General features: G+C 41.3%; 1 protein-coding gene across 11 annotated transcripts in view; it reads right to left on the bottom strand.

The window, feature by feature from the left end:
* Window positions 1-23,902, bottom strand: part of KIAA1217 — a 240,377-nt gene that overhangs the window by 125,348 nt on the left and 91,127 nt on the right. The window lies entirely within an intron of this gene.

The following is a 23,902-nucleotide window of genomic DNA, read 5'->3' as shown; positions in this document are numbered from 1 at the left end:
ATGAGTAAACTCCTCACCCCAGATACCATGACAATGAGACCAACCTAGAGAATAATGTATAATTCTACCCCTTAAAGAAATGGGGAAAAAAAAAAAAAAAAAGAACAAAAAGTGAGAACACCATAAGTCTGAACATACTGCTGCAATCAAAGAAAAAAAAAAGCCTAACCAACCCCCCCCCCCCCCCCCCCCAAAAAAAAGGAGAAAGGTAAACAGTAGAACATTGACTCTAAAGAATGATGGTTCTGTGGCTGATAAAGCAAATTATTTGTCAAAATGCAAGACGTCACAGTTTTTAATCTCAGTCTCAAACTGTACAGTAATCAGACTTCAGGCATGTTTCCTGGACCCTATCTGCAAACAATACAGTACAACTTGAAAGTTTGTTAAGAAAGAAAAATATGTTGTTTCAGGACAATGAAGCTTTACAAGCCAAATCAGAAAGAACAGATGACAGAGGAGAAAATATTTGGAGGCACAATGCACACAGCTACTGTAGCTGTTTAATGAGAATAAGCCTAGCCGTATTTACTCCTGCAGTACCCATACCCAAGTGCCCTTTTTAGGACAGACTTCTACCATGTATACATACGTATTCTATATATATACATATATATATATAATTTCCATTTCTAGAAGGACTAATTAATGTACCAGGTTCATCAGTTCTTCACAGTAATCCTTCATCATATCAACAGATGCACAACTCACCCTACTAGACTAAGGAAAGATCTCTGAGTACCTGCTGTTGTAAAGAAAGTGTGCAAGTGTACATGCATACACATTCAGTTAATGTATCCAGCACCTGCTTTCTAGCCCATTAAAAAATAGAAAATCTACTGGCAGAGTACAAAAAAAATAATAATAATAAAAAAAAGACAAAACACAAATATGTATAACCTGAGTCCTAAAGCTGGAACAGAAGCTTTTGACTCCACAAATGTCGAATGCTTTGAATTCGCATGCATGCAGTGCACAATGACAGATGTGAGACCTTTCTGCAGGAGTTTTATATCTACACATGGTCTACACAGATCTCTTGGTTCAGCATATTGGTATATCTATACACAACTCTCCGCCAAGCAGTGTATATAATGACGGGTGATTGTATTAGTATCTACTCCCTGTTTTTTATAGTTCTTACTTGAGCATCGCCTCTAATTTTAATCTGGCAGGCTCTCACTTTGAGCTTTATACCTTAGTTTCTTCGCCACACCGATCAACAAGAAACCTTTGAAAAATGTCTCCCTGCTGATCTGGGAAAATAAAATATTAACAGACAAAGTTTCTTGGCCGAAGACAGACATTCAGTCTGTTTGCTGTTGAACTCGGCCACATAAGAAGATGGATCATTAAGCATAAATCCATATCTGAGTTTATAATGATCTCTTTCCTACCTCAATGCAGAGCAGGTCAAGTATTATCTTTTTTAACCTATTCCAGAAAAAATAATGAACTGGGAAGATAAAAGAACTGCTGAAAGTTTCTGAATAGAACTTTCTGCTTCAGATCAACATTTGAAAATCATTCCCAGCTGTTAAATCTGAATTCTTAATTGTACACAAGAGGTTGAGGAGAAAATAATCAGCAGATGCAGCTACAGTTTGTTATATCTGTGATTATCTATTCTATACATGATTTACGGTTTTCAACCATTTTTGGAGAGACAGGCACCAAATTTATTCTTCCAGTACTGCTATCTATGCACAAGTGTTTAATTATAGGCTCCCTCACATTTTCTACAGAATAATTCTTGTGCGCAGAATGCTCTATTTCAATTCCTGGAGCTTACGCTCTCAGAGAACAGGAAAAAAAAGCAGGAACTGGTAAGGGTGGCAATTCCAAGATGCTAAAAGCTCAGATCCACCCCCTCCCTGTGCTGTTCTGTCCCCTGACACCTGCCGTACCCATAATCTCAGGCAAATCTAGCCATTAAAAAAATAATAAAGTAAGAAATACCAGGGGAAGAGATATCCTCCCCCTCCTCCCAACACAACGGTATGGGTTATCTCTTCTTTTTTCCACCACCTCACATATTCCATCCCCAGGTCTCAGACACGTCTATAAAATTACACTCTTCATGTGCTTCAACATGTTGGCTGATGGAAGTGAGGTAAAAAGGAATTCAAGCCTGAACACTTCTCCATTCACAGCCTTTAATCATAATGTCTTCCAAGCACGTTAACCTGAATGCTAGGCATAACATGACGCTTCCAGGTGTGCTGGAGTGCACCGGGGTCTCCTCCTGTCTGGTGGAGCCTGCATGCAGCCAGCCAGGGTGATGGTATGGACTTTCAAGCTCTCAAATGTGTTAACAATTTATAGTATAGGTCTATCACACTTTCATGTCAGAGAGGCAAGAGAAATGGATATTTAAGCCAGTAAATTGTGTTGCTCCGTAACACAGAAGCCATTACAATATGGATGAGATCTGGAATCTATTAAAAGACATAATGGAAAATAAAAGCTAAACACATAAATAACTCATCCACTTGGAATTTCTTTTAAAAATATTGAAAGACATTAGACACAACCAAGATTAAGTGTCTGTAAAATATATTTTTAAAAGGCACACATTTTTTTTTCACCAGGGCATATGAGAACAAAGCAGCATCTAAAACCTCAACAAAGAGAAGCTTTATTACTTCTGCCTAGAAATTTTAGGCTCCGGTCTTAATTCACTTTGTTCCTCATGGCTGTGGTTGGAAACTATAGCAGTTTACTTGGCATGCACTTTATCTACTCTGGCAAAATATTCAGTGAGGGTTAAAGATGCCCAGAAACTGCAACACTGAACCTTTCAAATCCAGACGTTAAGTATTTCAAGGATGTATTGAGTATACATTGGTCTGTGGGAGTTCCTCCTCAATGACCAAATATCATGTATTATTCAAGACAGGGTCTCTTTAAAACAGATGGGTCAGTGGTATGGAAATGGTTCCACACAGACTGAAAATTTTTGACCATTAACCATAAACATCCAATGAAAATTAGTTCCAACACATTCTATTTTATGTGGGAGAACTTAAGACTCATAAAACACTTTAAAAAAAATGCTTTTCTTGTTAAATTATTCTAATGGTCACTTAGATATATTTTGGAAGCTATTGGAATGAGAAATGTACATATACATACATGATATATTTATACTATGGCACGGATTCAATTAAACCTTTAGCGATGTATATTAGCTGAAATAGCTACATATGGACAGCAGATGAAGCAAGCTGAATTTTTTGTTAAGTTGAAATCCTAATTAAAAAAAGCATATATATACAGTAGAAAAACATCTTCTGTTAAATATACCTTTGTTCTTCTGTAAACTGTGGGGGTATTTCTCTGATCACATATACACGCTGTAAGCACTAAGCTAAGGCAGAAATCTATAGGACTACTTAAATAACCATAGTATATAAGTTTCCCAAAAGGCAGTTTGTTTATAATAATTTATAGTTTTAACATTTCCAGACTACACAAAGGTGGTGGGTTAACATACCAGCATAGCTCTGGACTTCAGACATTTAAAATAAACACAACGTAATGACACTGCAGCGTGGCATTTACTAGGAGCATGAAAGGGCCACACAGCGAGCGGCCTTCCCTTCTGCAGATGCTTGGGCAATGTTTGAAAAGAAGATGCCTTAGAACAACTCTTAATTACACTTGAAAACGAGAGAAATGGGAGACCTGTGATCATGGAGGTAAGGAAGCAGGGAAGGGTAAGCAAACACTCCCTAGCCAAAAGGGGTATTTAGTATCTTCTTTAGCAGCACCTTGCCACGGTGGATAGCTGGCTCTGGGGATAGCAGAAGGCTATCCAGCACCCAGCAGAAGGCTATCTGGACCCAGCACCCTACGCCAGCCCTGCCCAGCAAAGGCACTGACCACTGAGCAAGGAAGCAGGCTTGGCTGCAGTGGTAGTTTGAGTAGGACCAAAATTTCTAATTCTCTAGAGATTGGTGCATGTTCTGAAGAAGGAGAGGGGGAAAGGCCCCAAATAATAATTAGCTCCATCTTTCCCTCTCTCAGCAAATGGTATACTGGAAACCATGGGGATCCAGGAGGTCAAATGGTTTCTTCTGGACCAACACATCAGCAGAAGCCTGATGAAGATCTCTCAGACATGGATCCCTTCAGCTTCTCCACAGCCTGCACTGGTATCTTTCCAGCTCCAGCTGCCTGAACATCTCCTATCATCTCTCACTTTTGCTCCCAGACACAGCAGACACTGGGGACTAAGCCAGGTGGTGAGGTGAAGCCAGCTGTCCATATGAGACTGGGAAGGGAAGGAAGAGGTGAGCTGAGGGCATGCAACCCGATTTGGGCTCTAAGGAAGCAGCTGTGGTCAGAGGAGCAACTGGTCTCCCAAGCAAAACAGAGAACGTCACAGAAAGTGTGCTTCTACTAAAACCTTCTGTGGGTACTGAAGGGAGTGGGCTGCAGAGCAAAGCACAGATACTGATAAGAGGACAACCTACTCCCCACGAGCACAGAATTGAGCAAGCCCTGTGAAGCCTGTAGTGTCCATGCACTGCACCATAAACATCAGAAGATACTTTAGTAGGCTTGACAAGACTTCTAAGGGTTGGAGAACATCTATCCACCAGGGTCTGCCAATTCTCAGATTCGTTCCCAGCGAGGGCATTGAGATGCTGTAGGAGCTCAGGGGCTGGAGCACAGCAGGCTGTACTGACTGGGGTTTAGGTCAAAGGAGTGCCAGGAGTGAACCACAGGAGACAAAACAGTCACTGGGAACAAAGTCGTAAGTGCACGCTTGGAAGCCTTCATCTTCTGCTGCTTGATCTTATTTTTCAGAAAGGAAAAATAACGATAGCTTCACAACCCTAACTAACAGTTACTCTATAAATAATAAGATAAAAGGAGAATATGCAACAATAAGTACTTAAACATTTGTTTCATAAGCTATTAGTGAGGAAATATAGGACTATGAAAACTAGGCCTGGACACCAGCAGTATTATCCTGCTCCATGTGCCAAGGAATGCAGATCTGTTGTGCAACGCGATTCATGCTGCCGCGGTCCTGTTCCTGCTCCGATAGGGCCATTATGCTGCACATGACTGTCCTGAAAGCATGGACGACATCCACACACAAAGGAGCACTTTCAGAATAACATCACAATGGAGCGACATTCAACAGAAAACATTTATTCTTCTAAGCAGCGCAAGAAGGATGAAAGAACAGATGGTGGATTCAGTAAAACTGGGTTGGGTACAGGTATAGCAACACTCCGATGAATTCGTGCTTTGAAATTAAACATTTCTCCACTTTGAAACGAAACAGCACCTCCCCACTTTATAGAGATATCATAGGACTGCAGTTCTTTATTGATGATGACAACTGTTAAAACCTTAAGAAGTAATAAATTACATTACAAATTATATGATTGTGGATATGCCTTGCCAACAGTTTAATGAGCTCTCTTGAACAGTCTTGTTAAGTAATATAAACAGCTAATAAATAAGCTAAATAAAGACTAAGTTGTTTTTTTTCTCACCTTGCATAATTAAGCTCAGAAAATTTGGGAGAGCTTTGACAGTTCTGCCACTGACCAATGGCAAAATTTAAGGTAATGGTTTAAAAAATGAACAAACAAAACCAAACAAACAAAAAACACATCATAGCATGAAGTCCCAAAGCTACGCTGCAACCAAGGTATACACCCTGTAGTTACATGAAGGGAATTCAAAGTAGAAAAGTGGCATTGCTCCTCTGCATGGCACTGACAGGGCCATAAAAAGAATACAAGGTTTGTGCTGGTATATGTATTTCCACAGTAATATTGAAAACTTCAATGTGTTCAGAAAAGAGCCATAAAATTTTTGAGTTATGGATGATGCCAGAGGAGTTCTCCCTGCAGTCTTTACCCAAAAGAAGATGAAAAAATGAACATGTAATGACTGGAAAAAATTTCTGATAGAAGACCACATTTTAATTCAGAAGAAAAAAGTGAGATAGAGAAAAAAGCTATTATAGCAATCAATTTGCCCCTAAAATGTATAAATATACATTTCTTATATAGGGTTATGTTTCTAGAGCTGAAACCGTGATTTTAGTTGATGGAAAGAATCAGACTTGATCGGGACAAAAATCAGAGGGACAAGGTTAACTTTCATTCTTATTATTAACAAGAGCTTTAAGAGTTGAAATTTCCTTGTCACTATAATGAAAAGCGTAAAGGAAATAGTGGCTTGCAACACTTTAACTCAGCTGTTCAGTAAGTGAAATGGTGGAAAGTCAAACAAGTACTTTGTGTTTTTCAAGAAAGTCAAGGTACTTGGCTAACAGCTTTTAGTAATGTAAGAGCCGCATACTGCACTGAACCCTAAAGAAAGAAAGTATATGGTACAGTAGTTACCAGCTGGACAGTATTTCTTTTTTGTGATAATTAGGATTTCTTTGACAAAAAGATAACATGTAGGTCCACTTCAGCCTTCTCTACCAGTATCAGGGCACCACCTTTCTGGCTGAACTTGACTTCAGTGAGAACTAATGATGCACTAAAACAAGATTCAAAAAACGCTCCAAATCTGTGTATTTTCCTCTTTGATTCACAGCAACTAAGAACCATCCTCACCACTTGGGTTCAGCAGCTTTCCACTGAAAAATCAGGCCTGCATAGATTTGAATCAGAGTTTGCGATGTAAGATTATACAGTCTAATCTTAATGGAAATGTCAAAGTGAAGCTAAACAGGTACTTTCTTTGCATCGGCATCATGCAAACAAGCCTTTATGCAAACAGCACTAAAGAAGAGCTGAAGCTTGGGTTTATTAGAAATTGGTCAGGGAGAATTTGTTTTGAATTTAGATGTCTGAAGTTATCTGTGTTTTAACAGCCTTCTGGTTGCAAATGGAGTTATCTTACTGCTGTTCCTGTGTCTCTATCATTAACAGAAAAATCCTTAGACCTTTTCCCATCTCCTGGCAAAAAGGGCAACCTGCAAATATGTAATTAAAGCAAATGCCACTCAGTAGGACACAATCGTTTATCCAAGCTTTGCTTTAGTAATGAAACTGAAGGGGAGAAAAGGATATTTGTTGAATCACTTTTTTTTAAAAAAATTATTTTTAGAAGGCACAAAGCAAAATTTGGCTTGTTCTGTTTCCTACATCACTCCAGTAAAACCACTCTGGTTTAAATCAGTAGACCTTGAGAAATCTGACTCAAGTCAGGGGCTATATGAAGTCATGTCTGACAGAGTTTTCCCTAGCAGACTATCCCGCATGAAAAAGTGACAGAGAATCAAGAGAGTTCACGCTGAAAGGTCAAAAATGATTATTGTGTAAGCAGTATAGCTCACAAACATTTGTATCCACAATACATGTTGCGTTTAATTGGTCTGTTGATATGCCTTGCCTTCAGTTTTATGAGCTTTCAGTATTGCTCTACAACTGCCACAATAAGAACATTAAATCTCCAAGCATCCCAGCTCTTGTAATCCTGCCAAGAACAGTACCGCTTAGCTCCAGATACATCAATATCTAATTGCCACAAATATATATTTGTTTTTATCACCACTGGCAGTCCACAGGCCTATCACCATCTATGTAACAGACAGCTAAAAACACAGCCATGAGAAACCCTGGAGCTGACTCAGCTGTTCTAGGAACTGAACACAGAAATTTCCGAATCACTGTACATCCTGCCTGCTGGGTTCCTGCAGAGAGGATAAAGGGAGTGAAAATGTTAGAAAATTCTGCGTTTCATCTCATCCATTACTAACAAGCCAAAACTACTCTATCTCAGTTTTGAATGTCTGTCTAGCTTTAGGAATTCCTTTTTATAGTCCCCAAAAAATGTTCCAGTAGCAGTTCACATAAAGCAAATTGAAGCTTCACAAGAACCTTCTTCCCTGTCCTGGAGCTTTGGGACCTAAAGGAATGGGATCCGTGGACTGCCACAGCTCTGCAAGCACTGCTGGAATACCAGGAATCTTTTCTACGGGGATTAGGGGCCACATTTAGCCATGATCACAAATACAGGGTCAAAAGTCTTTTCACGCCCCCTGGACATTTCAATTAGTAGAGCTATGTAGATTAAATCTTGGTCCTTGCTCCAATGCTAGAGGCTGTTGCAGAAGACAGGAGAAAGCAAGCTGGCTACAAAAACCAGCTTGCTCAGAGAGGTGACAGAGGAGGTGCCTGTGCATACCCAGAACAGTTCTGTGATGTGACAAGGAGAGAGCAGAGCACAGGATGTGCTCTACTCGGGTGATCTTAAGACAGCCAGGCTCAAGTATATTAAAAAAGATAAAGGCTAAAAAATCCCTGAAACTGCTTACATGTGCAGCACAGACAACAAGCATACTATGCCAGGAGACAACAGCTACTTAATTTAGGAAAAAAGAAGCAGCAAACAACTAGCAGTGCTGACCTTCACGCTACTAAAACACATAGAGCACACTATTGGTTAGAGACCCAAAAATAATACTTTCCTGATACAGCAGTTTTGGTATGACATGAAAGATACTACTATTTCTGTAGCATCACTGGAGTTAACACTGCTGAAGTGTTGGCTTTAAAACAAGTTTATTTAGCCTCACCTTTTGTTTGTCTTCAAGAAGGTTCTGCTTTGCAGGTCGCTATTAGCAAACTATAGTTAGGACTTTGAAGAGTCTGATGATCCTTTTTTTTTTTTTTTTTTTTTTAACTAAAACTGTAATTTATAAGTTAAATAGCTAAATAGTATGTTGCTTTACTTTTCCAGGCTGTCATTACTCCTGTTTCCTTCTGTTGCTATCCTGTTGCATGGGCCACATTAAAAACACGTACTTCCTTCTGAAGGCAGGAGTACAGGATAATTAAGAAAATGCTGCAAACATGGCTAGTAGCTATACAGAAGTGGAATCAAGAAACACAGTGGGTCAAAAATCAGAAATGAGCCATCTTGAGCAAAATGACCAGAAAAAATGACAGTAGCAGTGAGCAGACAATCCCCAGGCCCTTTCGGCAGTACTGACACCACCATCACCCCGGGTTAACAGAAAGAGTGCAATGCCCGAGTGCTGCTCTCACCTGAATCTCCACTTTGCATCCCGCTGCAGTGGGTTTGGCTACAGAGCGATTAAAAGCCCAGAATCCCAAAGGAGAAATCGTAAGACCCATACACACTGGTGTGCGATGGACATGGTAAGAGCACAAAGAGAGAGGAAACAACACCTTAGGTGAAAGGCAAGTTTATGGCCCCTGCCATTGGTGACCTGGCTGTGTCCATGGGACATTTTGTGGCTCAGTGGCTGACCCAGTGGTTACACCAAACCTGTCTCAGCGAGGCCAGGATCACACCTCATCACCACTCCTGCTTATCTGGTCATCATCTTCCTCTTTTGCTTTTGGAAATAAATGAGACATGCCGAGAAAAGTAGCATAACGAAGTGATGACTGTGTATCTTTTCCAGCATCAGCGTTTTATTAGAGGGGCTTGTTTGCCAGCTTATTTTTACAGGAGCTCAAGAGGACTGACTGTGTATTTGCGAGTCTGTGTTCTGCTCCAGTTTTTGATGACAAAATGCCAAAGTTAAACATGCAATGCCAAACATTCCAGAAACCTCCAGCACAATAGCCATTATAAATGATGTCTTACTTTTCCCGCTCTGCGAGGCATACAGAGCAGCAAAAACATTTGAGTCCTTCCCACCCCACTTTTTTTTTTTAAGTGCAATAACACACAATACTGGTATACAGTTACCACTTCAGCATGGGAAAGCAAACAAGCCGACCAGCTCAGCTCTTCAATCCCATGTTATGTGAAGCTATTAAGATGTGCAGCAATTCATGTCTTACCTTTCAAGTAGATTAGCATGTACCACATACAGAGGCATGCCATAAATCAACCCCCTAATCCATATATGCAAGGATTTGTTTCCTATGTTATGTAGTGGCTCACTTGTAAATACTGAGAAATGTTTCCTCCCAAATAAATTGCTTAAAATAGCCAGAAAATCACTGTAAAACTGAACATGTCAAATAGGAATTGAGAAATAGCAACAAAGCCTCTTTTGAATGAGGACAAACTAAAACCAAAAACGTTGAAATAAAATGTACCTGTACTGCACTGCCAGGGACAGGCTCCAGCTGGGGATTAGGCTGCGCTGTGCAAGATGCTGTACACAAACACTGCAGTGCTTGAAGAAGGCAGCAAAATACACTCAAAAGCCACAACAATTAAATGTATAGTGAAGAGAAAATGTGTATATACAGTAATGTTGCAAGAACAAAAAGTGACATACCCCTACGGTCAGGTCAGTGAGGCAGCAATTGGCATACCAGCTGCCCAGTCATTCGTGAGCATTGTACAGATGACGTGACGGACCTGAGTTTTAAAGAACAATTTGAGGGAGGGTGTGTAGCTGACTTTGAGGAGATCCTAATAAAAATGGAAAGAAGCATGTGGGAGTTTGAAACTGTTGATGTGGCCTGGGGATTTTCAATACACATCCCCCGTAACTGTCCATGCAAATGTCACATGAAGCACTACAATTCACGGCAGAACAATGCAAATGCTTCAGAATCTAAAAATGCCAAGACCTACTACATGCTACTTCAGAAGGTAATTCTCAAATGACCCCATGGTACTATGTCCCAAAAAAACCATAAGGGGTGGTGGAAGGAGGAAGATAGGGGAAGAGAGAGAGAGACAGACAGACAGACAGAAAAAAAGAACAAAAGAACGAACGAAAGAAAGAACGAAAGAAAGAAAGAAAACTATTGTTTGGTATTCCAGTATATTGCAATTGAGGAAACTACACCTGTCTCACGCCTCTTGCTCAAACGTTTGCATTTCTTTCATCCCCATGTATTAGAAATTCACGTTCTTCCCAGTTTTTACCCAGACAGGGCGAAAGTTGCTTTTTTTGCAACATTTTCATCATATCCACTTCATCATTTGAAAGATGCTTCACCTTTCAGACCCCTAAATTGACAACTTACAAACACCACCTAGCCTGACTGCCTGAAGTTTCAGTGAAGTGTTACTCCTTGATACTGCCACATTTGCACCTTCAGGGAATACCCACAATGACAAGCAAGAGGGAGGTAAGTTCTGATACATATTGATGCATGTAAAAATATGATATAAATAGTTATAAGCGTGTGTATGAATCTGTATGAGTTGCAGTTTCACTGTGTTCCAAAGATCTATAAAGGTTAATTTTTAAGGCAGGTACACAATATGGAGAACACATTGCAATAAATTTTACGTTATTTGCCTTTGGTTTATGGGACAGGCTGACGTGTTCAATTACTCCACTTCAATATGGAACTCAAAGCAGACATGAGTTACCAAGCAGTACGCTCCAAAGAGCTCACTGTTGTGGTATGACTAAGTTAGGACTCTTAAAGCAGCATATGTCAGTATGAATCAGAACTCAACAGAAAATATCCAGCTAAATGATAAGCTATTCTAAGCAAGTAAGTGATAAGGATTTTTCATCAAATAGGTTTAAAATATTTTACAATAAGCTTTTTTTCCCCTCTCTCCCTCCCCAACAGGAACACATTATGATGATTATATCTGAGATTTGTTATTCAAGTTCTACTTCGTTGATGATAACACACACAATCCTTCCGAAATTATGGCCAAGAAAAACAGCCTTGCCCACATAACAATGCAAGGCATTACTTGACATGTCTGGAAGACTCACAAAGCTTCTACTTCTGTAGTCACTTCAGATTCTTTATGGTAGCATATCCAGCTGTACAGTATCTGGTCTACTTTTATAAAGATTTTGTAAAGCTTCATGAAGTTATTTACACTCCTTTTTTGTTGATTTTAAGTGCCTTTGTTCTTGAAGCCTGAATAATTACAAAAATCTGCTTTTCTAGGCTTCAAAGTGACACAAACTTCTTGTGAATTTGTCTTTTTTCTCCAGAAAAGAATTTCAAACAATCCCTTATCAGAGATTAAGAATCTTCCTATTTTCACTTAGGTTCTTCTTGGCTGTTGTAAAGGCTGCTGGGCACACTGAGATGCTTAATACAAATCTTATAGTAATGAAAGCATTGTACATGGCATCTACAAGCACCCGAGAACATATACTTATAAAGTAGTCAGGGACAAGGTTACATAGATGCCTAAATAGGTTGTGCCACCTTACCCATGTTGTTAACCAAATTTAAACTAATACTCATCATATACTATTCTTGAAAGCCCAAATGATTCTTTACGCACTGTGATAAGTTCTGCAGTATGCTAGCACTATAAAGTCATATTGTAACACTACTTTGTAGGGTAACACTACACTGTAAGTGTAGTGTAACACTGCAAAGTCTTATATCAGTTCACTCCATAGTTTCACTGGACAGGAATGCAGTTTCATGCTTGAAACTCAAAAAAGAGGTTGCAAGACCCTTCAAACAGATGGCACTATGCTTGTGGTAGTGACTCAAGCGCAGAGCACTACCACAAAGGTCCTTATGCATCTGGCTGTTTTCAGTGAAAACTCACTGGCTGATGTATGGAACATGATTACAGGGTTTTGCATGAAAATAAGATTAATGCTGAAGTCACAGTGAACAGTGATTTACAGATTCCCTCTGCAGCTGTTATTGTACACAATGTGAGTACATGGTTTATTTACAATTAATTGGGTCTACATCAGCATCTGTCTATGGTCAGTCTGCTCCCAGTATGGCATGAAGGACACGAGGACATGAACAGGGATACACTTTAATATAGCCTTATCTATCTAAGAGACACAGTGGTCTTTCACTTCCAGGTTCACTGTCTTCTACAGAACTGCTGCAGTTCATTGTTGAAACAATTCCTGCCTAATAAATATTTATAATGGTCACAAAACAACTATGCCTATTCCTCTTTTGCACTATTTGATTAATTACAAATAAGGTATCTTTACCAGGGGTAACCAATGCAGAAATGGCTGCCAGCACCAGCAGCTGAACCTGCAAAGGAACTGAAGGTGGAATTTGACAAACCTCAGTCAGGACAAGAGGCACGACGGTGTGTGGCGGCCAGGAACACAACTGGTGGGCCACATTCAACTAGGTCATCTTCTTCTGCAAGTAAAGGTTTTTTTCTTCCCAGCAACCTGACAAGAGTAAACTTGAATGGTTTTCCTTCCAAGGCAAACAAGGGACATTACTTGTCTCTGACATACACTAGTATAAAAGGAAAATGCCCTGGATAATATCCATGTGCTGATAACTCACCTCGTTATTACTAGGGCTTTGTCATTTCAAGACTTCTCATTTCCTTAGAATATCAAAGTACATAAAATATAAAAAGTCCATTTGTGCAGCCCAGCGGTGGCTAATGTTTGCTGCGGAAGGCAGAAGTAATCCCTCTTTTGCTGTGGTCTACGCGCTGCAGCAGTAATCGGCTAAAAGGCCCCTGGGCTGCTCTTCCTGTGGAAAAGGAACAGATCCCCTCGTATCTGCAGGGCACAAACAGTTGATGTGGAGAACAGTACCCATTTCTCTTTGGCTTTTTTTTTGTGTGTGTCCAAAATAAAATGGGTATTAAATAATGATCAGGAAGGAACACCTTGGAGGCAGAAGCTCATCTCTAAAGGAGGCACCATATAAGAACTAAATCATTCTCTCTGCTGCTGCTTGCAGGCAGCAAAGACTTTGTTCGGGAACAACTGGGTGCTAGGAGCCTTCTCCTGACACAGGCATAGCCAAAACACAGGGGTGGAGAAAGCAAACTGGGCTACAGATGAACCCTAGCCACCAAACAGGAAAAAAAACCAACAGACTTCCTTATAGAAAAAGTAAATAATAAGAGAGTAAACATAGGCACTCAGTTTTCCCTCTGACCAGTAACATATCACCATAATCTAATTTTTTGTTGCTCCCAGTACATCCCTATTTTCTACCCTAATTTCAGGTATACTAGAAACCATAAGTTTGGTTTACAAGATCAAAGAAGAACTATAAATTTTCTCCCCACCCCTTCAATTTGCTGGTCAGCCATGAGACTTCTTGTCATTGCACTGCCCTCATTACTGTGATATATAAGAATAAACATATTTATGCTTTGATCTAGCAGACAAAAGGTGCTCATACATCAGTCCACAGCACATTTGCTGTCCATGAAACCTGTCCGCAACCTTCTAAGGAACATTTCAGTTCTCAGTTCTCCTGAAAATGAAGGTATTTGTTATTCAGTTGTCAGCTCAATGTCCCTCTGGCTCTCCTTAAACTTTGCAGAAACACTCATATGCTTAACTTCTAACCACAAGAAACTTGCCTAACATCCATAGTACTATAATATTGGTGTAAAAATCCAATGGCAATAATTGAGTACAGAAATAGTTAAAATTATATATTTGGAGTATTTATGCAAGTTTCCATATTGCTTTGTATCTCCAAGGACATTAAGTAAATTACCATTTTGCATAAGAAGGTAATAACAGAAATTATCTTTTCATCAAGAAATGTCTTCTAAATTTCATCACTGTATACAAATATTTATTACTTATGAACTATTTCCCCTTCATGTGCTTCAATGGTCAGCTAGCTGAAATGAAACTCACATCTCTTACAAAAACAGAAAAAGTTGCAAAACGATTGTTGTATTGTCACCACCAGACACCTCTTAAATAAACGTGACCGGCCCCTTAGACAGAGATCATCATGTTGCCACTGTTCAAAGGAAGGAGCTGAATTCACATGAAAAAAAAATGCAGGGTGGGGAAGAAGAGTCCTGCAAAGCACCCAACTCTGAAGTTTGTTTTGTGTTTGGTTCCTGTCCATTGACCCCTAAACCCTCCTCACCAACCCACCTGGACAGTGCCAACCCCCCCCCCCACACACACATTCCCTGCAACATCCCCAGGGAAGGAAAAGCCCCAGGCATGGTATGTCTGGAGCACCCAAGGTTGGCTCTTGCTTGGGGTTGCCTCCTCCACCCAGTGATTTTTAGGATAGCTTTTCTCCTTTAATAAAATTGGCCGAGGGAAGTTGTTGAGGAGGACTGCAGACAAAAAGTCACATAAAGCTTTTTCCTCTTAGAAAATGTGTCTAAAAGCCCAGCAAGCCAGTGCACCTGATGAGGGTGTGAGCTGCTGACAGATCGGCGTGAAACAGAGAAGGGGCTGTGGGAGGAAGATGAAAAAAAGGAGGAGGCTGGTGCTGACAGAGAGAGCCAGCTGAGGATATTTTAGTGTTGTCCCAGGAGCTGATCACATCATCAGAGGCTGTGGGGGGAACAGGAAATCCCAAACTAGTTACTTTGCTAGTAAATTAAGACTCTAAGCGTATTACCAAAGAAATCCTGGATGTACTGAAGTCAAGAGGCGCTATGCCATTAGTGTCAATGCACACACAATTTCGCCCTCATCTGCACCAAAATCCCAGTATGTGATTTATTATTACAGCCTGGATTACAGGCTTTTATTGGGTGTCTTGGCTTTCATTTAATTTTTAAAGTCTCATTTAAATATAGCAAATAAATTGTGACTCCGTATTAAGTTTCCATGAATTTTAGTTCACGATGTAGCATTTTGGCACAGGACTGCGGGCTTAACTCTGTCTCTAATTAGGTGTGCAGCACTCTCATTTACTTAAATGGGATCTACTCACGTGTCTCTGGAGGGACAAGGGAAACAAATGGTTATGCTTGTATCTGAATAAATATTTCTGCTGTTAGTGAAAGAGCTTCAGCAATGACTCCATGGGAAGAGAAAGACAGAAGGATTACAACCACAGCTCTAAACTAAGGCTGAAAATACATTTATGGCTCATCCAATCTAACAGCTCAGCACAGCTGGAAGGGAGGGGACTTCTCCTTAGTTCTCCTTCCCCCATCCCAAGCACGTTTAGCCATCTCCCCCGCTAGGCATAAAGTGAAAAAATTCACCTTCTCCGCTCACTCCCCAATGCCAAGGTTAATTTCCTCTTGTTTTAGTGAGTCCTTAACAAATGCATAAAAAGAGATGGGTACTGGGTCGTTAGACCAGCATAGCCATAATGATCTATTTTATCCTAAGTTAGCCTTGTTGCAGTAAAAATTAATGGAAACAGTTGATTTGTACTTATTGGATCAATGACTTGCCTGAAGTCACAAAGAAGAGGCCAGTGGAGCTGGATACCCCATTCCCAACTGGCACTTAAATGCTTCAGTGAAGCCTGTGCCTCTCTCCTTCAACAGCTACATTTTCATTGCCATTTGCCTTTAAGAAAGTAAAACCCAGAGCTCTCATTTCCTTAAGTAGATACCATTACCACTGGCATTCGTGGTATTCCTTGCATCAAGTACAGACAGAGCCACCGGAGCCACATCCTGTCTCTTGGCTCCTCCAGCTGCCGCCCCCAGCTTGCTGTGTCCTTCCCCCATTATCCGTCTCTCCCCTGGCCTCTTCTAAGACCTCCACTCCTCACCATGAGCCCCCCACCTCCGTGTCCCTTCCATGAGCCACGTGGCACCCCCAGACATGCTAACCAGACACGTGTGCAGGGGCAACAGATGCACACGGCAAGGCCAAGAGGAATCCAGCATCTCACGCTTCATAGCAGAAGTTAATGGCTGAGAAAAGAATATAATGATATGGCACAGGCACATAAAGTTGATGGAAAATTCACCTAAAACCACCTGTAAAACTATGTTTTGTTAGTGATTTTTTTTCCCCTATCAGCATTATCAGTACAGATTTATTGGCTGAAGCATTTCCAACAGCAAAGACAAATGCTCAGGGAAAATGCCATGTCTGAGCTTACTGCCAAATCTGACCTATAATTACATTTGCATGGTTTTGACAGCTGAATTAAAAGATTCTGTAAATTCCCGGGGTTGCATTTCAAACCAGGACTTACCAAAAGCATGAGCAGCCCTCACAGAGGTGCACGAGCTCCCACAGCACCACCCCGGAGAGCCTGAGGCAGCCCTACATCTATGGGGGCACTGCCTGCTGATTCAATGTGGCCTCGTGAGGTTAACTTCCTGGGCATGCTGAGGCTTCCCAAGGTGGCCTCTACTAACTACAACAGCTCTTCCATCATCCAGCCATATGCATCAATAATACGATCACGTACTCACTAAGGAGGATGGCACTGGACCAATGATTTTTGCTGGATTACCACATCCATTCCTCGCAGGCGATCAGGCATAGGAGGTGATTGATTTTCGGAAATAAGCTCTTTGCTCACACTAGAAGATGTCGTGTCCCAGAACTGCATCCCAGCTCCCTGGCAGTGAGAGCCTCCTGCTGAGATTCACCCAAGTCAAAGCAGATCTGCTGCTCTTCTGCCAACATTTGCCTTTATTTCAAATGAGTGTGCCTGGTTTTCATCCATCTAAATGAATTTACAAAGAACAATAAAACGTCTCTGATATCAAAGCTTTCTGGGAAGAGATACCATTTTTTCGAAACATTCTACCGCTCCCCCTCAACCAGCAAGTGCCCCAGACAGCCTTCGTGCCCTTCTCTCCAGGAGGTGATCTCTTTTGTTAAAGCAGACAGCCGAGTTAGGAAATGCTACCCAGTGCCATGCAAGCATAAGTGTCCTGGCCAGAGGTGGGCTGGAACGTGGATGTCAGCTGGGCGCTGGTCAGAGCCTGGATTAAAAGCAGCACAGCTCATCGTGCCTGCTGCTGAGCAGAGAGGATCGTGCTGAAGTTTTCCTGGATGTTTGCTTAGCTTCTGTTTCTGACTCACAGATATTCAACACAGGTGAAGGAACTTCCTTCAATTGTCACGTCGAGAACAAGAAGACAAGGTTTCCTCCTTTCTGTTCTTCCCACATCAGGGACTGTAGCTACCACAAGCGCAAATATCCTTCAGGACACATTTTTCCCAGCTTTCAAGTCTACCACTGCCATGAAGTACTGGGCAGCACCACCGCACATCTGAACGTTGTCCTTCACGAGCTGCCGTGTTTCTATTCGTTGATGCTCTTGGAGATGTTTTTAAATAAAATTACGAGTGTGGTCCAACATCTGTCTTCCCATGAGACTGAGTTCTGGACCAGCTTTATCTTAAATTTCAGCATGAAAGGTATTTTCTGTTTCAGACAGTTTCAGCATTCGATTAAAGGCTGATTAAACATTAACTTAAAAGATGTTGACATTTTAAAAAATGCCATTGTAATTGTGTCAATTTACATTCTAAATTAATACAATTATCTAAACGAGCAAACCGTACCATAAAACTGTTAGCTGCTGCTGCTACTAACCAGCAGCTGCAATCTGACCCATTCATCAATTACCTAGATAAAGTTAAAACAGGCTTAAGTTTCAATTACACATAAAGAAAGTTTCAGTTCAAAAAATCAATTTATATGCAAGTCAAAGTTGCACTGCAGGCATGAAAGAGTATAATATTTTGAATAATCGGCTTTAGGAAAAAATACAAATTACAAAAATATCTCCAAAAGAAAGTATCTTTAATTGCATATAAAGTAGTTTATGATTATTTCCTGTAATTAAAGCTGTGATTTGCTGGGACTAAGCCTTTTTTGCAGATGAGTAAGGTATTTTTGATTCACACAGTCCTCACTAAACCAGAAAAGCAGAGCGTTTGCTGTATTTAAATGCACGGTCATAGACTTGGCTTTTCATGTATTATTTAAATCCAACCCAAATGTAATTACAAGCCTTTGTGTAAGATCCGAAAGGGACGTGACAAGGCTGACTGTCTGGCCTCTTCCTCACCACGGTACTGACCCTGGTGGAAAGCTCGGGTTTACTCGGGGCCTCGCTCCAGGACTGCGTGGTCCCTCTGGCAGGATGGATGTGGCAGCAGGAGAGGAGAGAGGACTCCCCGTGCCCCTGGAGTTGGTGGTCCCATGCAACCAGCTCTACTCACACCATGGTATGGCCCACGGCCACCAGCCCCAGCTCCTGCCTTCTCTGCTCCCTCAGAGCCTCAGGCAAGTCCATGAACTGCTGGTCTTTGTTCCTGCATTTTTAGAAGAGGATTAGAGGCCTCCCGTCTTCCTCCTGGGATTCTCTCAAGGTGAGTTAGCTTCTTCATTTTGCTTAAAGAGGACACTTTGGGGAGATCTGGATGGAATGGCTCAGGTGAAATGGGTGAGATATTTTTAGCTGGTGTGGAGCAGCCTAAAATACCATTGGCAAGTTTAGACACATCTACACAAGGATCTCAGTGGCCATCAGACACTGATGTTTGAGGACTTGTCTAGTTGGGAGGCAGAACGTCCCCATGTTCTACCTGCTTCCAACATCACTGGTAAGTGCTGGGCAGTTTGTATTCCCTTAACACAGATTTACCTGACAGAATTAAGTTAAGCTCTTAAAATTTGACTTCTGAATAACCCTTGGAATAAGAACTTTCTCCATCTCTCCCCTAATGCTGACAGCATGTCAGTACTCCTCTTCATTTCCACTCACTCCATGTCAGGCTAAAGCACATTTAAGGCAATCCCATGACATCCTAGTGAGCAAGAGCCTTAAAATAGGAGGAAGCAACCCTATTGTATTCTCTGCCAAGCATCCTCCCAAACCCCAGGTCACTATTTCAGGGACACAGTGTGCTCAACTGCTAGACATATCAGCTACCTCAAACATGTCTGCAAAAGATGAGTAGATCTAAAATCTGAACACTGGGACCAGGGCAGTACTGTGAGAGAGATCAGCTTCCAAACACTTCCAGACACCTTTGTAACACGTGAGGCACCTTCCCTCAGGTCTGCATCAGCACTGGAGCACCTTTGGGAAACTGGGAACCAAGACGCTTAATTCTCACTCAGCAATATTATCCTTCCCTAGAATGACTTTAGATGAGATAAGAGACACAATTTTTCCTCTTTTCCTAGTTGAGACTTAGGCTGAACTCTCTAGCAGAGCACTCTTAACTAAGTAATAAGCAAACACGTAACTTCTGTTAAAGCTCTAAGCTATACACCACCGAGTCAGAAAGCAGCAGTCATGCCTGCCACAATACGGATGCTTCAGAGCATCAGCAGTGCCCATGCCAGGATGACATATGGGGACTAATGGGGAGACAGGACCTGTAAATGCAGTTCCATGTGCAGACACTTCCACCAGACACAAATTTCTCGAAGAAAGGGAAATGCTAAGTCCCCTCTCCCAGGTCTGAGTGACAGAGCTTGTCTTTGCTTCTCATCCAGCTATATTAAATCATCCCCATTTTTGCTTCTGCTCCACATAATCCTCACTTCAGTGCCTGCGACCTTCCTCAGATGATCTGGAAGGGCTCCTGGTGGTGGCTGCAGAGGGGAGGGAAGCGGGGCGTTCACGCCCTGCCACTCCGGCACGTCGTTTTGCAAATCACAAGTGACACCCGTAAACGCAGGGCACAGTTTCATAATCACTGCTCAGCACTGTACCAATGGCAGTCAGCCAGACACCAGGGATGGGTAACTCGGTTCCTGACTCGCCTTTTATTTCTACCCTGCAGTTACCACCTTTATGTTTCAAACATCAACAGATAGCAAGAGGTTTACTCCCTTTGCCCTGGATCACAGCAACACACAGAAGTATGTCCAAGCCTCCCTTTTTTGTTCAAATCATCTGACTTCATATTTATGCCTTGCAAACTGCAAAGCTAGCAAAGTCACAGGACATGCTGCAACTTCTCCTTGCAAATGCTCAGAGGCACAAGGACAAAGACAAAATGCCTTGGGGAGCTGCCTGAGGAACTAACCAATGACCCACATAGTACAGCCGGTTGTTTTTTCTGCTGCTGGAAAAGGATTCAATTTAACTTGTTTTAACCATGGATTCTATTTGAAGGTTCATGTTTTTCCTGAAAAGTTCAGTTTTGTGTTTGCTGTGTACAATGGTTACACCTCACAGGGAATGCATTTATGGTATTTCCTACTGCACAGAGGAGTTTCCCTTTGTGCAGTGAGGTATCGCAGCCTAAGCTGCATCCTCTGCCTAATTTCTTTTTTTTTAGGAAGAATTTCCCATGAAAAAAGACTGTAAAAAAACAATAGGTAAAATATTTTTACAGCCCCACTCTCTATTCAATTTAATGACTACTACATTTCTTTCTTGTGCTGTCTTTCCCAAGACTTGTTCCCCAGAGACCTGCATACCCCAGCAATGCGATGTGGCCAAGGGGCTGCTTTGAGCCTTACTCACTGAGGCATCAGGAGCCAAGCGAAGCAGTCTGTCCCTGCCCTCTGCTCCTCTTTTTTTTTTTCCAGAGGAACTGTTCAGGTTGACTGAGTCACAAAACAGGGCACCTTCATTCTCAGGACAGGAGGAAAAAAAAAACAAAAAACAATTTTTAACCCGGACATCTTTCCATTCCCAGCCTCTAAGTCCACTTTTGTATAAAACCCCCTCACTCCATGCCACTAAATTTACTGAATTTTTACATATTTAACTCATGCTTCTGTAAAGAGCTTCACAGTTTATGTAGCGGGAGAGATGCCTTGATGTAAGCTGTGGCCAGACATTCAGGCCATGCAGTTAGAGGCTGCACCCACTGCTGCCGGAGGAAGCAGCAGGTTCACAAAGTCTTGCAAAACACAAGTAGAAGAATATTCTTCTTTCATTGCATTTTGGTAGAAATGGGAGATGTGAGTGTTAAGATTCCTTCTTTCCTTCTGACCAGAAGGATGCTGCTTGTCCCAGGGGGAGACTGGAGCTTTAGTGTTGCTGATAAAACAGTGCTGGAAATGGATGTTGCATGCATGCATGAACAGTGTGCACTGAAACAGCGACACTTAACAACAGCTTGGACAAGATTTCCGAGACCTGGCATATGAATGGATTCTTTTTATTTTTCCAAACTAACAATGATTTTCTTTCTCCTTCACATCCTACTGCATATTCTCCATGAGTCTCACCAAAGCCTTTCTTCAGAATTTCTCCTGTGGCAATCTTGGGGGAAAAAAACAACAAACTTCAGAGTTAGAAAGCAACAGTTCAAGAGCCTCATGAAGGCAAGAAAGACACACCAAGTGTGCTCAACAACAGACTGTGTTTTCAAGTTGGAATTTGAAGAAACCATGTGAGGATCACACGGAGAACCAATTTAGCATGTAGCTTTTTATGTGCAAGTACCAAGCAACAATTCAAACACAGCTGAAAACTGTCCACTTCTGGATGTAATTACATGCCCAAAAAAGAGCCAGAATTATGATCCAGTTAAACTATATACCAGACTAATGTCAATTTGACATATTTTCATCTTTTTTAAGGTTTGACACAATGCTTTTGATCACTAAGAGCCAAAACCCCTTCTTACTCACTGCTGGCCTCAAAACCTCCAGGAAAGGAAACCAGCAAGGCCCTTGGCCACAAAACCTCAAAAGCAGCTCAAACTCACTCCTCTTCCTTGTTCTCTAAGTTTACAAATCAGATATCTCAGGCAAATTTATTCATGAGTAACCAGGCCACTAACACACATTTATTCTTTCTGCTCTTTAGCTAGAATAATTTCCAAGGATTTTAAGTCCACGCTTAAGTCCTACTCTTATCCACCACCTGCAGAGGAAGATTTACTTAAGAAGCACATCCATAAAAAGAAAGATTCTAGGTCACAACCGAATTCTTTACTCAGTTCATTTGGGTTTTGATGACCTTCTGAAACCAAAACAACGTACAAGGACAATGTGCTGAAAATCAAAAACGTGCTCAGAGGCAAAAAGAGCGTCTCCTAGAAGGCAAGGTCTTCCACCTTCTTCCTCCAAAAATATACATAGCTTGGGTGTGGATAACAATCTTAATGAACGGCCAGAATATTTAGATAAATACATTACAAAGTAAGTTTTCTATTCCACATGTATGCTTTCTCAGGGGAGAAACAGAATTCAGACCACAGAATCCTATTAACATCCAAAATTTACATTAAGTAAGGTTAACTTATTCTACACTGAATTTTTGATTATTAACCAAATACAGGCCCCTCTCTAAATCAGCACCAAGACACCGCTTCTTTCAAAAAATGTTAACAAAGGAAAAGTAGTTTAAGACCGCTGGGTTAACTATTACTGCTGTGAATTTACAGTCATGCTTTCTTCTAGAAAACAAAAACAGATCAACTAAGAGATGAGGAATTGACCAAATGCACAACAAATGCCAGCAAGAGGATAAATAAGGCGAAATAAGAAAAGAAGCTTTTCTCTAATGGTTCTGTCTAATGATTTCATCTGTCATTTTCCACAGTCTTTTCAGGAGAAAGTGCAAATTCTTTGTCAATAGTGTTTCTTGGTCAATAGCGTTTCTTCAAAGGCAACAGCATCTGTGTACGGTAAAGCACGAACTTCACAGGAGGGCCAATTTTAACTTATGCTCTTCTGCTGCTTTGACCTGCTCTAGCCTTCTGACATTTAAGTCTCCCAAGCTCAGGTCCAATTTAGCAGGCCAGAGTCAGAGCTCCAATGTAAGATGATATAAGCTGCATGTCACTAAGTAGGTGAGAGTTTAACTTAGTGCGACACAAGTATGGATGGGGCTGGAAAGTTTTCAGCAATACTCTCCAGCCTCCCACTCCTCTGACTTTCATACTTACAGCAAGCTGGCTGAATGCAAACAGGCTTTCATTTGTATCGCAGAGCAGCTATTGGGGAAAAAAAAAAGAAAAAAGAAAAACAGCTTGTCCAAGTCATAGAAGCAGCTAGTCAAAGCACCCTCAGGAAACAGTTCAAACAGTAGCATGTTGGAAGAGAAAACCCTGACAAGAAACAACAGTCTTCTGGGGAGAAGAAAAACTACTTGAAACAGGCTATTGGGGAGCAGCTAGGAGAAAAACAGCTTGGTCTGGAGATTTGGAGAGCTGGAGATGTGCTGGGCTCAGTGCTTACAGCAGGGGACTCAAATGATGAAGTCTTTCCTTTCCTTCCCAAACCTTGTGCTTCTCCTGGTGTCTTGTACTCCATCCTAGCCACCTAGGGGGTTTATTGTGATATTTCAGGAATAAGAAGGACCAGATCAAAGGTCCACCTGCTCCAGTAGCCTGTTTTCACCACCAGCTTGAAGTAGGTGC

Source organism: Anser anser, assembly GCF_964211835.1.
Source record: "Anser anser genome assembly, chromosome: 2".
Classification (NCBI taxonomy): domain Eukaryota; kingdom Metazoa; phylum Chordata; class Aves; order Anseriformes; family Anatidae; genus Anser; species Anser anser.
This window is presented reverse-complemented; position numbering and strand designations above follow the sequence as displayed.